Source organism: Podarcis liolepis, assembly GCF_965112155.1.
Source record: "Podarcis liolepis genome assembly, chromosome: 12".
Taxonomy (NCBI): domain Eukaryota; kingdom Metazoa; phylum Chordata; class Lepidosauria; order Squamata; family Lacertidae; genus Podarcis; species Podarcis liolepis.
Genome location: NC_139563.1, coordinates 8543453 through 8559915, shown reverse-complemented (window position 1 = coordinate 8559915; position 16463 = coordinate 8543453). Strand labels below are relative to the sequence as shown.

At 44.2% G+C, this 16463-nt stretch overlaps 1 protein-coding gene across 5 annotated transcripts in view; it reads right to left on the bottom strand.

Moving 5' to 3' along the window:
- CRHR2 (corticotropin releasing hormone receptor 2) overlaps window positions 1-16463 on the bottom strand; it is a 210135-nt gene that overhangs the window by 56645 nt on the left and 137027 nt on the right. The window lies entirely within an intron of this gene.

Genomic DNA, 16463 nt, shown 5'->3' with positions numbered 1-16463 from the left:
TTTAGGTAAATATTGTGATATAAGATAATTAGAAAATTCTTGGAAGTAACAAATAGGCTTAGGGACAGAAAAAGAAGAGGTGGTAGTAAATATTAAGGATTAGAATATTAATAAGACTGCAGAATTTTCACACTCCCCCCCCCACATTCCTATGTCAAGAATTGGGGGGGGGATTAGACTGGGATCTGCTGGATCAGAGTGATTTGCAGCAGCTCAGCAAGGATTCCGCCTCTTTCCTTCTTCTAAATTCTGCTGGCAGAGTGGCGTTCTCAACAGACACTGGGATTGAGGCTTCATGTCCAATGTTCAAGGGTTTCTGTGAATCATTTTGACTGGGGGCCAAATTCTATCTCTCTGGTGGAAATGGTTTACAGAGCACCCGTTTCTGGTTGGAGATCAGAGCTGGATTTAGGATTGATGAGGCCCTAAGCTACTGAAGGTAATGGGGCCCTTTATATGTCCAGCTGACCTTTGTCAACAACAAATTGCTGCTGTTTTTTGTGTTCAATATATGCTATATGGTCATTTATGGCCCCAACAGGTATCTAAAGCCATTTGCGCATAACAAAATATGCATTTTATCAAAGTAATTGTTACAACCAGCCCATGCAGAATGTAGGCACCCTATATATAGAAATGAGCAAACCAGTGATATTTTAGGGAGCAGGCTAGCAGGCGGGGCCCATTACTTATCAGTGTTTCCCAACCTTGGGCCTCCAGCTGTTTTTGAACTACAATTCCCATCATCCCTGACCACTGGTCTTGCTAGCGAGGGATGATGGGAGTTGTAGTCCAAAAACAGCTGGAGGCCCAAGGTTGGGAAACACTGACTTACATTATAGGAGCCGACACAACACAAAACACTGTTGCTGGATGTAGGTTTTATTTTATTTGTTTTTTATCTTATATTTTGGAAATGTACATCCAGTTTTCCCCCCTTTAATTTTTCTGGGGCCCCCCAAGAAAGTGGGGCCCTAAGCTATAGCTTGTTTAGCTTATACGTAAATCCAGCACTGTTGGAGATACTGGGAGTAGGATAGTACTTGACCATGTCTCATCATTGCAAGGATTTCCACTTGCGCAACCGGATTTTACCTTCTCTCCCTTCGCATGCCCCACACCCTCCCCAAATCTGTCCCAGAGGGTTCAGGGAACCCCTAGATCAGACCTGAGGGGGGCATAGGAGAAAGGAGGGTGGAGAACATTCCACGGTGGATGGAGAAATCATTGTGCTGCCGGAACAAGAGACATATTGAGGGAGAATGTCGAACCGACCCAATTCCCAGTTTCTGAAACACTGTAAGAACTGAAACACAGTTTCCAGGCAATTCCCACACCTCCGAATTTTGCAATGCAGTTTTCCAGCCAATTTTTTTTCTTTAAAAGCATATCTTTTAGGGAAGAGTGTCCATAAAAAATGAACATATTGGTGAAAATAACATATAAAATGCATTATGTTGGCAGGAACTGCTTTGCAATAATGTGCACCTTGATGCAAAATGTCATACACATTGCAAAATCCACATGTGCCTATTAGGAGGAATGTGCAAAGTTTTCATAAGGACTTTTTAAAAAAGCTTATTGCCTTTCTATCCCACCTTTCCCCCCAAGGAGTCCATGGTCTCCATTCCCTCCTCAGTTTATCCCCAGAATGACCTTGTGAGGTAGGTTAAGGGGCTGTGACTGACTCCAGGGAGCTTCATGAGTGGGAATTTGTTTTTGTTTTCTTTGAACTATCAATTCTTTATTGATTAAATAAGTGTATGCCGGCTCCCTCGGCCAGTAAAGTGAGATGAGCGCCACAACCCCAGAGTTGGCCACGACTGGCCTAATGGTCAGGGGTCCCTTTACCTTTACACATGTCCACCACATATGATAGTATGACCCCTCCTCTTTTTTGCATCTCCAAGGTCACCCAGGGAGCTTCATGACTGAATGGGAATTTGAACCCTGGGTCTCTCTGGCACTCTAACCACTACACCCCACTGCCTTCCTAGAGTACGTCTGCTGTGGAGCAGCTCTATAAATCATGTAGGTAAATAATATGGGGAAAGCAAAATGTCGCTTAGAGAAGGATCTGAAATATTTTCCTTGAAGCCTGAATCTTTATTATTATTCTGGATTGTTTAATGTGGTGTTTTCATGAGTTGTAAACCACTCTGAGATTTCCCCCCTTTAAAATATGAAGCGGCGTAGAAATGAAATTAATTATAACAATAAAATTAAGTTTAATAAACAAACAAACAAACGAATGAATCAGTCTTAATATAAGGAGGTCAGAACATCCCTTTCTGAGTGGGAGTTTTCGGCCTTGCAGGAGAATTTTGATTTGTTCATTTCTTATGGCATGCTAGCAGATCTCTCGCAGTACGCAAACGAAGAATTGCTGGCATAGGCTGCAATCTGCAAACCGTTGGCTCCGGAATAATTGTCTGCACTTTAAGAAGACTACTGTGAAACCGCTTCAGAATTAATGGCTTGTGCAAGGCAGCTTCATTCCTCATTTTCCAGTTGCTAAACATTTTGCATAAAGAGCGCCGCATCAGTGTCTTAATGAGGTGGAGAATGGCTCCGAGATATTATTTCCCCAAACTTTCACACTCCACAATATCGAAGGTCTTTTCAACACCCACCGCGTATTGGAGCTCAAAAATTATATTCCAAGGGCGGCTGCGGCTCTATCTCTCTCTGACTGTGTGCATGCACACACACATTTGTGTGTCTCTCTCTGTGTGTGTTTGCAACAGCACAGCCTGGGGGCATTAGAAGTTTCATTCCAATTAGGTTTTGCAAAATTATCCAACAGGAGAGAAGGTGGTTTTCTTAAAAAGCTCCTTGCAGCTTCAGATGCACTGGATTTTTTAAATTATTCAAAAAAACCCCACAAATTGAAAACATGATTTGCACCTAAAGCTGCAGCAAAGGTGAAAACTGCCATGTTCACTGCCCTTGGCTAAAAAATAATGATATGTCTGGGTGCCAAATCGAAATCAAGCAACGCACGACACAGAAATATACACACATACACGGAAATATTGCAACAAGGTGAAAAGAAAAAGTGGAATGATAAGACAAGCCATAGGTAAAAAAAAGGCAAAAGGTAAAGGACCCCTGGATGGTTAAGTCCAGTCAAAGGTGACTATGGGGTTGCAGCGCTCATCTCGCTTTCAGGCTGAGGGAGCCGGCGTTTGTCCACAAACAGCTTTCCAGGTCATGTGGCCAGCATGACTAAACCGCTTCTGGTGCACGGAGGACCATGACGAATGCCAGAGCGCATGGAAGCACTGTTTACATTCCCGCCGCAATGGTGCCTCTGCTTGCACTGGCGTGTTTTCGAACTGCTAGGTTGGCAGGAGCTGGGACAGAGCAACGGGAGCTCGCTCCGTCACAGGGATTCGAACCACCGACCTTCCAATCAGCAAGCCCAAGAGGCTCACTGCCCCATGTGTTACAAAGGCTGGACTAGCCTCCCCTCTAGTTCAAACAATTCTAAAATATGGATGCGCTTTTACTCTTGCAAGATTGACTGTATTGCCCTCGGCTGTACTCGAGGGACGATTCCAACAGATTCCACACGAAAAAAGCTTATGTCCCTGTGGAGATGGCAGTACCGAATCGGTGGCACATGCCCTTCTGGCTTGCACGTTTCATAAAGACTTGAGGAATGAGATTGTCACCCCTCTTTTATTGTCCATTCTGGGTCGCCCAGCCACTTCCGCGGTGTCCTTTCTCTTGGCAGATCAAGATGAGCAAAGATTGCAAGGTTTTTAGCTGGGGCAATTAGAATAAGATCCACTATTTGACTATTGATTCAAAACCCAAAAATGTATTTTATATAATTGACTTTTTATTTTTATTCTCTGTATATCGTATTGTTGTTTTATTGCTATGGCCGATGATTGACGCAAATAAAGAATCACTCACTCACTCACTCACATTGCCAGTCCTATCCTGTGTAACAGTTTTCCAGCAGATTTGCAACAGGCCCCTTTGCTTCCGACTTTCAGGCATCTTTTGAAGACTTGTTAAAGCTGACAGAACTTGCAGCTGTTTAGATTTTATTTATTTATTAGCCAGTCATCATGTATATATTGTAGCACACTGCTGTGCTGTATTGCATGAACTGGCAAGCTATAAATACTTTTATAAAAAGAAGATTGGACGTTTTGCAGGAAGGAAAGTGACCAGGAAATACAGGGGGAAATGGTGTGTTTCCTTTGATGCAACGTCACAGATCAGAATGCATGCTCACCAAATAGCCCACATTGTGTAATCGCCCTGCAAACCAATCAGGATGTATGCTCAAAATAATAATAATAATAATAATAATAATAATAATAATAATAATAATAATAATAAAAATATTGCTGTTCCTATTATATTTTATTGATACCCTACTTACTCTGGGTGGCTTCCAGCACAGATAAAACACAATAAAATGTCAAATATTAAAAACTTCATGTGGAAGTGCCCTGGGTTTCTATGGCCAACATATTCAGCCTCTCCCTAGGAACAGAGCTGTAAGGGTTTTTCTCTTTTCTTGTTTTCTTCCTCCCTTCTTTCCCATCCTTCTTTCCCCTATCATCAGATTTGGGCAGCAGCCGAAACTTTTTTTTCTTTTTTCATTTCCCCAGACCTTTTAAAAACTTTGACTGAATTATTTAGGCTGGCTCCGAAGCAAAGTTGTTGTGCTTTGTTCAGCTGCTGTTGCTTTTATTGGTTCATTTTCTTTGTTAGATTGTTTTTAATATGTTCTGCTCTGGTCCTCCCAGAGCGCATTTAAAAAGATTTTCTTTTATGGAAGGTGTGCGGCTCAAAGAGATTAAATCGTTAATTAGTTAAATATCGCCACTACATAGGTGTTTCCTTCCAATAGTTTTTAATTCCTTCTCTGTTTCTTTTCTTGTGATATAAAACTGGAGAAATACTTCACTATTATATCTCAGAAGATTTACCTTGCGTTTGTAAGAGTAATTCTGCAACTTTTTTGTTTTTGTTTTTTTGGCATTTGTACCCATGCAATATGCTGGGCTGGATGACTCCCAAGACGGAATTAAGATTGCTGGAAGAAACAGCAACCTCAGATATGCAGATGACACAACATTGATGGCAGAAAGTGAGGAGGAATGGTGACAGCAGCCATGAAATTAAAAGACGCCTCCTTCTTGGGAGAAAAGCAATGACAAACCTAGACAGCATCTTAAAAAGCAGAGACATCACCTTGCCAACAAAGGTCCGTATAGTTAAAGCTATAGTTTTCCCAGTAGTGATGTATGGAAGTGAGAGCTGGACCATAAAGAAGACAGATCGCCGAAGAATGGATGCTTTTGAATTCTGGTGCTGGAGGAGACTCTTGAGAGTCCCATGGACTGCCAGAAGATCAAACCTCTCCATTCTGAAGGAAATCAGCCCTGAGTGCTCACTGGAAGGACAGATCCTGAAGCTGAGGCTCCACTACTTTGGCCACCTCATGAGAAGAGAAGACTCCCTGGAAAAGACCCTGATGCTGGGAAAGATGGAGGGCACAAGGAGAAGGGGACGACAGAGGACGAGATGGTTGGGCAGTGTTCTCGAAGCTACCAGCATGAGTTTGACCAAACTGCAGGAGGCCGTGGAAGACAGGAGTGCCTGGCGTGCTCTGGTCCAGGGGGTCACGAAGAGTCGGACATGACTAAACGACTAAACAACAACAAAAACAACCCTGAGGAGCTCAGGCTAATTTTAATTGTCCATTCTTCCTTTTCTCCTCACATGAACCCTGTGAGTTAGGTGCGGTGGAGAGAGAGTGACTGGCCCAATATCACCAAATAGTTTTGTGGGTTGATTTATCGCCAACATCTTTGTTAATATATACCTCCTTTCCTCCGAGAAGTTCAAGGGGACCTGCAGATATCGTCTCCCATTTAATCCTCAGACCCTCATAACAACCATGTGAAGTAGCTTAAGCTGAGCGACAGAAACTGGTCTGAGGAGAAATGTTAGAGGGAATGGAGTCATGTGACTCCTGAGACAAGGAGATAAGTAACTAGACGAGCTTTAGAAGAGATTTGAAGACAGCCCTGTATAGGGAAGTTTTTATGTAAGTTGGAAAAAAGGGACGTTGGTGGTGCTGTGGTTTAAACCACAGAGTCTAGGACTTGCCGATCAGAAGGTTGGTGGTTCAAATCCACGCGACGGGGTGAGCTCCTGTTGCTCGGTCCCTGCTCCTGCCAACCTAGCAGTTCAAAAGCACATCAAAGTGCAAGTAGATAAATAGGTACCACTCCGGCGGGAAGGTAAACGGCGTTTCCATGCGCTGCTCTGGTTCGCCAGAAGCGGCTTAGTCATGCTGGCCACATGACCCGGAAGCTGTACGCCGGCTCCCTCGGCCAATAAAGCAAGATGAGTGCCGCAACCCCAGAGTCGGCCACGACTGGACCTAATGGTCAGGGGTCCCTTTACCTTTTTTATGTAAGTTGGAAGCTGCCCAGAGTGACTGGGGCAACCCAGTAAGATGGGCAGAGTATAAATAATAAAATTATTATGAGGATGGAATAGGGTGTCCCTATTTTCATCGGAGAAATGTTGGAGGGTATTTGGATGCAGACCTACAGAGATCCAGGCATATCACCTGCCCACAGCAGATCGTGTGATGGAAAGGAGCTCAGGCCAGGGGACTGGATTATGAAGAGACTCGGTCCTTTTTTTTTAAAGCAAACTGAGCTATTTTGCACCTGCTAGACTATGACATCGATTGCATCTTTCTGATTTTGCACCTCTCTTCACCTAGCAAAACACTTCCAGACTCAAATAATGTATCAGAACGTATTCACATTTCAGGGTAAAATACATTTAGAAATACGTGTTTTATGATCAGTTTCAGAATGGAACTTCTTTTTGAGCCCCACATATTATCTGCACAAAAGCAACAGAGAATATATATGAATGAATGTACACAAAATTGACTCGGACCCCAAATAGACTGATTTGTACTTTATAGAGGAGATACAGAAGGGTCCACCCACCGAAACATCTAGAGATGATTCATTGGGCATAGTAAATATTGTGCATCCTTTATAATCATTTTTGCAAAAGGGATAGATGGCTATAGGAATCTCCATTTCAGTCTAACCCACACAGACTTTCCCCCCTCCCTGATTCCTGTCTCACTCCTTCACCTTGGCCTGACTTGAGCTTTACACCCGGTTATGTAAAAACATGCTTCAAAAACAATTACAATGTCATACTCATGCGTTATAGGGATACAATGTGTGCACAGTGCAATGTACACATTGCATACATTGCGCAGCAAATGCATTCTGACTTTTAGAAGACATCTGAAGGCTGCTCTGTTTAGGGAAGTTTTTAATGTTTCATGTTATATCTTGTTATTATTCTGTTGGGAGCCGCCCAGAGAGGCTAGGGAAACCCAGCCAGATGGGCGGGGTATTATTATTATTATTATTATTATTATTATTATTAGTAGTAGTAGTAGTAGTAGTAGTAGTTCTCCTGGTCACAAGAACCCTTCCTGTCTCCTCCAACCCACCAGAGTATCACTCCCCTTCCTCCACTCACTGCATTAAGCATTCTAAGGTTTGGCTGTGGATCTTCGGGAGAGTGGGTGAGTTTTAATTCCAAAATAATATCTTTATTGATTTATGCTTGTGAGTAATCATGTTTTGAGCAAGGAAACCTTAACCTAGCAGCAACTGGATTTCCATTCTCCCTCTTGCACATATTCTAGGCATATTAGCCAATAGATCACGTTGCCTTTGACGATGCACATATTTTATACACCTACAGGGACAAAGGACAGGGCTGGGCTAATCACAGTGAAGGAACAAGCTTAAGCGCCGCATAAACAACAGAATCCAATGCATTACCCAGTGTGGTGTAGTGGTTAGAGTGTCACACTAGGACCTGGGAGACCAGGGTTCAAATTTCTACTTGGCCATGATGATCACTGGTAACCTTGGGACAGTCGCTGCCTCTCAACCTAACCTACCTAATTGTGGGAATTAAATGAGGAGGGACAGAACCATGCATGCTACGCTGAGCTCCTTGAAGAAAAAGGTGGGATATAAATCCAATCATAATTAATTAACCCACGGCCGATTATGTATAGCTTATGGAAGAACCTCACAACCTCAGATATGCAGATGACACAACCTTGATGGCAGAAAGTGAGGGGGAATTAAAGAACCTTTTAATGAGGGTGAAAGAGGAGAGCACAAAATATGGTCTGAAGCTCAACATCAAAAAATGAAGATCATGGCCACTGGTCCCATCACCTCCTGGCAAATAGAAAGGGAAGAAATGGAGGCAGTGAGAGATTTTACTTTCTTGGGCTCCATGATCACTGCAGATGGTGACAGCAGTCACGAAATTAAAAGACACCTGCTTCTTGGGAGAAAAGCAATGACAAACCTAGACAGCATCTTAAAAAGCAGAGACATCACCTTGCGAAAAAAAGTCTGTATAGTTAAAGCTATGGCTTTCCCAGTAGTGATGTATGGAAGTGAGAGCTGGACCATAAAGAAGGCTGATCGCCGAAGAATGGATGCTTTTGAATTCTGGTGCTGGGGGAGACTCTGGGGAGTCCCATGGACTGCCAGAAGATCAAACCTATCCATTCTGAAGGAAATCAGCCCTGAGTGCTCACTGGGAGGACAGATCCTGCAGCTGAGGCTCCAATACTTTGGCCACCTCATGAGAAGAGAAGACTCCCTGGAAAAGACCCTGATGTTGGGAAAGATGGAGGGCACAAGGAGAAGGGGACGACAGAGGACGAGATGGTTGGACAGTGTTCTCAAAGCTACCAGCATGGGTTTGACTAAACTGCGGGAGGCAGTGGAAGACAGGAATGCCTGGCGTGCTCTGGTCCGTGGGGTCACGAAGAGTTGGACACAACTAAACGACTAAACAACATGGAAGAACCTGAGTGCAAACTGAGCAAGTGTGTATTTTTTCGGTCTCATTTACGTATTTTTGGTGTGCCTACTTCCCAGCCTTAAAAAAATAAAACAAATCTTGATGCTTAAATAAGCAACTGGGACGGAAGTGGGTCCTTGAAACAAGAAGCAATTCCACATGAGACAGAGCTCAAGTGCCCTGGAATTCACAAATCCATTATCAAAACCCATTTGAGTTGCATTCCTCAAGCATCTCTCATTAAAAAGCAGGGAGTGCAAATCGGGAGAAGCCTAGCACTTCTACACCCTGCTGATTTTCCACTGGGAAGCGAGTCAAGAAGATACACCTCTCCCTCCTCTCTTTGAAATTAACAGGAATGGAACATGCTCAAAGGGGCAGATCATATCTCCACCCAAGTCCAAAATCCATTGCTCCCAGATTTCTATGGCAGCCTGCCCAAATGACTCTGTTCTGGCAATGACACAGATCATTAAAATGCGCGATTGCAAGGGGTGTGGGGAGGAGGCCGGGTGCCGTGGGGAGTGCCGTGCACCAGAGCGCCCCACACATGGGGGCAGTGCCAGATTTACGTATAAGCTAAACAAGCTATAGCTTAGGGCCCCACTCTCTTGGGGGCCCCCAAAAAAATTTGAGGGAAAAAACTGGATGTACATTTCCAAAATATAAGATAAAAAAGAAATAAAATAAAACCTACATACAGCAACAGTGTTTTGTGTTGTGTAGGCTCCTATGATGTAAGTAATGAGCCCCACCTGCTAGCCTGCTCCCTAAAATATCACCCAAGATTCCCTTGTGACTGCACACTGCCAGGCATGCTCTGATCCTGGGTAGACCTACACACAGAACCCCCCCCCACTATAAATAAGCCAGAAATTAAATTGTTATAACAAAAGGAGGAAAAAACTGCTATGGAAAATCGCTTAGAATTTTGTTTTGCTCTCTGGCGCCATCTGATGTTGCATGCTTATAACACCTTCAGAACACTGTTTCTTGACTAATGTAGCTGAATCCCCCGTGTAATATGTCCACCTTTGCTAATCTTCGCAGCAAGGAACTCCTGATAACCTTTCAAGAAACTGGTGGATTCCTTATTGTACAGTTTGCTCTGCTTTACAGGGGAAAGACATGATACTGAAACAGATTAGATTGTAGATTTCCTTATACGGTGCAAAGCTCAAATGGATTTTGTTAAAAGACAGACCCCAAAAGGCAGAAAAGTTTTTGGCACACACAAGGCTGGCGAAAGGTTGTGTGGATTCCGCAGAGCCAGAATCAATATTAGGAGCTCTGTGTGGAACACTGAATTTGAGAGAGACAGAATGAAGTCTCAAGGATTTTTTTCTCAGCTTGAAGATATGAATCCACCCTGGTAAAGGTAAAGGTAAAGGAACCCCTGACCAATAGGTCCAGTCGTGACCGACTCTGGGGTTGCGGCGCTCATCTCGCTTTACTGGCCAAGGGAGCCGGCATACAGCTTCTGGGTCATGTGGCCAGCATGACTAAGCCGCTTCTGGTGAACCAGAGCAGTGCATGAAAACACTGTTTACCTTCCCGCTGAAGCGGTACCTATTTATCTACTTGCACTTTAGGCCCAACCCAATCCCAATACTGGCTAGAGAATTGTGGTGCTTAGCTGCAAGGTATACAGTGGGACTTCAAAACATCTTTTCCCCCCAACCCCAACCCTCCACAAATTGTGCTTTTATATTTAGTAAAGCAGCGAAATAAACAGATTCTGAAGAAACGATTGTAGAGTTAAAACATCATAATTTCTTTCTCCTTCCTTCCTTCCTTCCTTCCTTCCTTCCTTCCTGACATTTCTATAGAACTCAATTTAATTGCATTTCTAAACAGTGCCCATAAAAAAAACAATCCACAGAAAATGGGACAAATTCTTAATCTTAATCTCCAGGTTCCCAGGATGAACCTTTGACCCTCCTGTGCAAAAACTCCTGTGCAAAACTTGTCCCGTGTACTTTTAACCTTCCAGAGAACTTTCTTCCCTCTATGCACAAGTTTGCCCTTGCTGTGCAAGCTGTAATATACAGGGATTTTATTTTGATTTTATTTTTAAAAAACATTAAGCTACACAGAGCAGATCTTCATCCACAGCCTGCAACAGCTGTTGTAAGTCTGAATTCTCCATCCAACAAGCTGAAATTCCTCCAGCAAGGGTGGGGAAGTTTGGCTTCCTATGAACATATAAATCTGCCTTATACTAGACATCACTGTCACCCTACTTTGACCGGTTGCAACTTGCCCCAATCTTTCAGGGATCTTTGCCCACAGTGACTGCTATTGTTTTGAGAAACCCCTGCATCTCCCAGAACAAGCTCAAAATGGCTGCGCAAAGCATTAGCTTTCTGACATCCATCCATAACCAACAGCGATTTTAGCATTGCTCCTTCTAATCGCAAAACACAGGTGGTGTGTGCCAACGGAAACACAGCCAAAAGGGGCAAAAAGACAAGCAAACCTAAAGCGAGGATGGTGGCGAAACCCCAAAGAGCCCAATGAGGACTGAGGATATTCTGCAGCCACAGAATTCTGAGTCTGCCGGAAAACAAAAAAATAGGAGCAGAATGCCTTAAGCTCCTCACAGCATTCTTGAAGGAGGGAGAAATCCCAAGTGGCAACACTCCTGCTACAGATTTCGTTGCACATCTCACTTGCTGTCATTATGCCACCGGTGTGAATCAGTTGTATTAGCAGTCACTTCATGGTCCACCCCCGCCACTTAATGGATGCAAATGGTTTCCAGAGAGTGGTAAGGTAAAGGTAAAGGGACCCCTGACCATTAGGTCCAGTCGTGACTGACTCTGGGGTTGCGGCGCTCATCTCGCTTTACTGGCCGAGGGAGCCGGCGTACAGCTTCCGGGTCATGTGGCCAGCATGACTAAGCCGCTTCTGGTGAACCAGAGCAGCTCATGGAAACGCCGTTTACCTTCCCGCCGGAGTGGCACCTATTGATCTACTTGCACTTTGACGTGCTTTTGAACTGCTAGGTTGGCAGGAGCAGGGACCAAGCAACGGGAGCTCACCCCGTCACAGGGATTCGAACCGCTGATCTTCTGATCGGCAACTCCTAGGCTCTGTGGTTTAACCCACAGCGCCACCCGCGTCCCTTCCAGAGAGTGGTAGGGGATGCTTTATCCCATGTTGATGGCCTTTCAGCTGATTCCCTGGTGGCCCGCTGGAATGCGGAGTTAACCAGGGCTATTGACTGTCTGGCTCCGAAGCGCCCTCTCTGACAGCACTATGATTTTCCCCAGAGCTGAGGGCAATGAAACAATCGCTGAAACGGCTAGAGCGCTGGTGGTGGAAAACTCATTCTGAATCTAACCGGACACAGGTTAAAGCTCAACATCGAGCCTGCCAAGTGGCGATGGCAACGGCGAAGACGACCTTCTTCACCACCTCTATTGCATCTGCAGAAAACAGCAGCAGGGACTCTTTCAGGTGGTTCACAATTTAACGGAAATACCTGCACCACCAGGGCCCGCTAAGGGCCCCAAGATCTCCTGCAATGATTTTGCAAAGTTTCTTTTTTTTTCCTTTTTGCAGATAAAGTCGCTCAGATTCAGAAAGAGGTAGATTCCACTGTGGGAGCAGGGCCGGGGTGGGAGAGTACTAGAGTCCTGTCTGGTCAAGTTGTGTGGGATCAATTCTAAGCTGTTACCTCTGAGGATGTGGACAGGCTGCTTGGATGAATGAAACCGACCACCTGTCTCCTTGATCCTTGCAGTGGCCATAATTATATTTGTGGTGTATGGCAAAAAAGAGAGAGAAAGGAATCCATGACCAGAGGGGGTAGGGAAAGAGTGGGGCAACATCAATGGGGCTCAATTGTCCACTATGCTAATCTACTGCTGCAATGAACTCCTTGTCATCTGAACATGGTTATTTGGAGGTGAAGAAGACATTACAATCAAGGAGACCAAGGGCTACCACTATTCCTGCCTCAAAGGAACAGCATCATGGCAAGGGGGAGAACAACTCCATCTATTGTCCAGGAAAAGAAGCAGCGGCAGGGAGTTTGCTTTGCCCCTCTGTGCCAGAAAGGCCGCTTGCAAGAACTGTGCAACTAAGAAACGACGCCTGGGTTTGCTTTTTTCTTCCTCCCTCCTCCATCCCTCCTCCTCTCGTGCCATGTCTTTCAGAATGTATAAAGGTAAAAAAAGGTAAAGGTAAAGGACCCATGGACAGTTAAGTCCAGTCAAAGGCGACTATGGGGTGTGACACTCATCTTGTTTTCAGGCAAAGGGAGCCAGCGTTTGTCACAAACAGCTTTCCGTGTCATGTGGCCAGCAGGACTAAACCACTTCTGGAGTAACGGGACACCGGGACGAGTGCCAGAGTGCATGGAAATACCGTTTACCTTCCCGCTGCAGTGGTACCTATTTATCTACTCGCACTGGTGTCCTTTCAAACTGCTAGGTTGGCAGGAGGTGGGATAGAGGAACGGAAGCTCACCCCGTTGTGTGGATTTGAACCGCTAACCTTCTGATCAGCAAGCCCAAGAGGCTTGGTGGTTTAGACCACAGCTCCATCCGCTCCCAAAAGGTATACCAAACAGTGTGGAGCCTTGCTTTCCTGTCGAGAATCCAGCTCGACATCAGTAAGAAAATCAGTAAAAAATCAGTCTCACACCAAGATGACTTGAAGAAAAAGCTTTGGCTTCAGCCGTGCCATGTTTATTGTGTGCAGTAAAAAATAGATCATCCTCCCTCCTCCAGCACTGCGCTTGCTCTGCCTGGTACTCAAAAGTAACAAATCAAAGGAATGTAACCTTGCTTTTGCCCACAGACAAAGAGAGTGTTATGCTACGTGAGCCAATCATTAGTCTAGCATGAGGTGTTCACTTGCTCATCATGCTCTTAGCAATATCTCGTGCTGTAAAATCACTCTGCAATAATAAGAACTCTGCTCATGCTCTTATGTACAAGCAATCATTTTCCCACATGCCCTCTTTTCTTGTTTATGTTATTAGAGGAAAAGAGGGACCATTAATCAGAATCGCAATCCCATTACCTAAGCGTTTATATTTTGCAACATAAATTCCCCTTGTAACCCCTGTGGTGGGCCTTGGTCGAAACCACCATGCAATATATTGGGAAATCAAAAAAAAAGCAAGCATTGAATACAAAACACCATAATAAAACCAACAATACATGCAATTACAATCAATAATATTTTTCTTAACCATAATCCATTAGGTAACCAAAAAAATAACCAATCCCATGGATCAAAACCTTCAGGTGGATTCAAAGGATTATGGGTTATCATTTGTTCCATATAATCAATAATAGCGGAGATATTGGTCGATTGATCAGTTATATACATACAACAATGAGAATGAATTAAGGCATAAATTCCACCTTTAGAGGCAAGGATTACATTTAAAGCATAAAAAGTTTATAAAGCAACTTCTCTCATTTCTGACTTTTTTGTTTGTTTTTTGTTGATTATTTTCAAAACAAAGATGATAGAATTAAAAACAAAGCTTCGGTCCAGTTTGCCACAGAATAACCATAAATCAGATTGAAGCAAACATGTAGATTTACTGCTCTTTCTCATCCAGTCGAACCAAACATAAAAATCTCTACACGCAGCCTGTTGGTCATAAGTCATGTAAGTTGTGACATTATTAACTGAGACTTTTGGCCTATCACACATAGTGGTAATTAAAAAAAATAAAAAACAAAAAAATCCATCAAAATACTCATAGGTCCAATCACAATATGGATAATGACCTAAAAATATACTGCTATTATGATTAAAACGAAAACAATGACATTATTTTTGCAAGCGATAAAAAACACAGGGAATAAACTTATACGATTATCCTTCATATTATTGCTAATCTTATATGAAACATTTACTGGAATGCTAGAATACCACCACCAAAAAAAACCTCAAAGCTTTGAGAAGCTTTTTAAAATCATTTTTCTCAGCAGCTTAAAGGCACTAGCGAAGCATATTCCGCTTGCTGTAACTAAAAAGATTGCAACAAGGTCGAGAACAGAGCCCATTGTCTTCGCGGGCCTTGCTAAAGAACCATATTGCAACTTTCTTTCTGTCCGGGAACCATGCCAAAGCACAAAAATGAAACAACTGGAACACACTGAAATCCCTTCACCCCCTCCCTTGCCAAGAGTCCACAATAGTTCCAAGACAGCCCTCTGTACATGCTCAGGGGAACACATCATAAGGCAGGACTCCTGAGGGAGGAGAAAAAAAGAAGAGAACTGGGGGGTAAAATCCAAGTGATGTCAATAAGGATGAGAATGGTAAATTAGTCCAATGGCCACTTCCGAGCAACCTGTGTGATATTTCGTGGCTCGATTATTGGCATGTAAAAACCACAATCCAGAAGAAGTCACACAACTATTTCTGCAGATACAGGAGCCCATTTGCTGTAAATAAGTCTGATGTATTGCTCCTTGTACTGCTGAGTCAAAAGTCCAAGCCCAATGAAGCGTGATGACACAGATGGGATGGTCGCTATTGGGAGGCAGCAAAACTATAATGATGTTTGGTGGTTGAAGTGGCTTCCCAGGGAAAAGGGGGGCCAATGCAGTAGGGATGAAGATGGCCTTTCAGCGTGCCAGGAAACACTGGAACAGCTGTGGAAGAGCCTCTTCCATTGCAGAGGTGATTGTGATCTTGTCTGCTGGATCCTTATGTACTTTAAGGGCAGAAAATAGTGGAAACAAAGTGGAGGTGGGCAGGTCCAAATAACTCTTTATCCAATTCAGCTGTCCAAGAATTTGTTGTAAATCCACCAGTTTAAGATGATCAGGGAACTGTAGTTGAGGCGTAACTGGAATGGCTGCAGATGCTGTCAGCTTGTGTCCCAGGTACACAATGGGTAAAGTCCGCTGGATTTTTTCTTTCTTAGCCACTGTCAAGCCAACAGGTTTTATCCTTAGCAGGATTTTGGGACACGGTGGAGGACAGGACCGTGGCTAGCAGGCGAGCTTTATGCATCTCAGTGCCCACTGACTGGCAGGCTTTAAGCATATCAGCAATGGCTATATTTGATGTTGCCATTAGAAGGAGCAGCGCTTGCTTACAGTCCTCATGTGCATGATCAAATGCAAGCTGGCGAACAATCGCTTCTTGTGCTGCCAGGTCCTGAACTTGCCGCTTGAAGGTATTATACAAGCGATCAACAAATTGTCCATAGGGCTTTGCAGGGCCCTGTCTGATGCTGCCCCATCGGCCACTGCGCTCATTCCTGTCATCAGGGACAGAGGCCAGAGCCTCTTGGGCAGCGGCTGTAGTGGCCTCCCAATACTGAGGATGGAGAGTTAGCTGTTGGGCAGCAGTAAGAAAATTGCCTCCTCCCGTCAGCCCATCGAGAACATCGGTTTGGGTCAGCATGACGGGGGCTGGGGGTGCAGGAGCAATCACAGGAAAGAGATTTGGAGTATCAGAATCAAAAGGCAGCAACGGAGCAGCAGTACAAAGAGTCTCTTGGAGGGCAGTGGAAATGGGGGGTGTGGAATGCGAAGAATGCAGGGGAGGGACGACAGGAGCCGAAG